At 62.3% G+C, this 1,664-nt stretch overlaps 1 protein-coding gene across 14 annotated transcripts in view; it reads left to right on the forward strand.

Moving 5' to 3' along the window:
* Window positions 1-813: 813 nt before the first annotated feature.
* Window positions 814-1,664, forward strand: part of MBD1 (methyl-CpG binding domain protein 1) — a 16,091-nt gene continuing 15,240 nt past the window's right edge. For 4 of the 14 annotated variants that reach the window (XM_015563824.1, XM_015563825.1, XM_015563827.1 and 1 more), the window contains exon 1: window positions 819-1,216. The gene's annotated coding sequence lies outside the window, so the exon portion shown is untranslated. Of the gene's footprint in view, window positions 1,217-1,664 lie in introns of all 14 variants that reach the window. The other 10 variants (XM_015563826.1, XM_015563830.1, XM_015563832.1 and 7 more) reach the window with 6 other exon arrangements.

The following is a 1,664-nucleotide window of genomic DNA, read 5'->3' on the forward strand; positions in this document are numbered from 1 at the left end:
GCGTCAGCCTGCACACCAAAGGAGCAGGGGTTCCATTCCCAGTCAAGGCTACATACCTGGGTTGCAGGTTCCATTCGAAATGAGAGGCAACCAATTGACGTGTGTCTCTCACATTGATGTTTCTCTCCCTTCCTCCTTCCACGCTCTAAAAATCAATGGAAAAATATCCTCTGGTGAGGATTAACAAAAAAGGCCAATGAATGCATAAATAGAACAACAAATAGATGTTTGTGTCTCTCAAGTCAATTTTAAAAAAATCTACTCTCCAGACCAGAGGTGTATTCAATGATGGACACAAAGCTCCCTCTTTTCTCATAAACCCCATTTCTGGGATAGGTATGAGCAGGACCCCACTAACTTTGTGCCAGGAACTTCATCGGCCTTCTCCGGTTGTCCGGTCCAGCGGGCCCCATAGCTCGCCCTTCCCGGGACGGACCAGGTCTCCTCAGTTGGTGGGCCCGACCCGCTTGTTTACTTCTGGCGCGGCACCGCCCCCTTCCCGAGTTCCCGCGGAAGGAGCTGGGGCCAAGCACCTGAACCCTCCGCGCGCTCCTGCAACTGTTCAGCCGGGGGGAGAGAGCGGGACGCACTGGTCGGGGGATGTTGGCAGGGACTGCAGAGCGTAGGCGCGACCTAGGAGAGAGGTGGGAGAGGAGGGCTCGGGCTCAGCCCAGCCTGCGTCCCCCTCCCTCCCGGTCACGCTTAGTGGAGACCGCCTAGGCAACGGAGAGCCGGAGAGCGCAGGCCCAGCCCCAACCCTCCACGCCCCCTTCGGTTGGGACTGGAGAGCGCAGGCGCACAGGAGGTGGGGGCAGTGGGGAGAGCGCGCTGGCTGGCGAGGCGTGAAGCGCTGGAGCTGCGGGTCTCCGGTCGGGAGGCGAGGGTAACTGGGTTGCAGCGCGCAAGCGCAGCCGGTCTCGGCCAGGGGCGCGCGCCGCTGCGAGACTCAGCCCGCAGGCGCGCGGTCCTCCCCACTAAGGGCAAGCGCCGGCCGGGCATTCGTGCGCAGGCGTCTCTCGGGGAGCGGAACCCTGGGGGTGGGCCCCGGATTTCCGGTCTCGGGTGCAACGAACGGCCGCGGCGGCGACAGCTACCGCTTGAGCGGCTGCAGAGGAGGAAGAAGAGGAGCTGGGCAAGGCCGGAACCTCTGGCGGGAACCCTCGTAATGGGTCCGCGGACCTAGACCTGTGAAAGCTACCGGCCCGGTGCCGAGCTGGTGAGAACCGGGGGAGGAAGCGGAGAGCGCTCCGGCGGAGTGTGGAGCAGTGAGGCTCGCTACGCCGACGGAGAAGGCCCGCAGGCCGATGAGTGGGAGGAATGGCGGCTTCGGAATATGGAGGGGATGGAATGGGGAGGTTTAGGGTGAAGACGGAGAGGACTGGGGCTCCGGACGCTGACAGTGGCGGCGTCGGGATTCCAGACCAGGAGTTAGAGGAATGAGGGGTGATATCGGGGCCTCTCCGGTTACAGAGAGAGAAACGGGTGTGCACAACCGAGGGGATTACCGAGGACCGCGCAGGAGGATGACGGAGAGCACTGGGGGCATTGGATCGTGATGGGGAGGGACAGGATAGCTCATGGAGGAGGAGGAGAGATAGGGTGTCAGGAGGCTGACAGTCAGAGATAGCACGGTCCGGGAACAGGAACAGCGGACGGGGCGCTGA

This window comes from Myotis davidii, unplaced genomic scaffold (assembly GCF_000327345.1).
Source record: "Myotis davidii unplaced genomic scaffold, ASM32734v1 scaffold378, whole genome shotgun sequence".
In the NCBI taxonomy this organism is placed as follows: Eukaryota; Metazoa; Chordata; class Mammalia; order Chiroptera; family Vespertilionidae; genus Myotis; species Myotis davidii.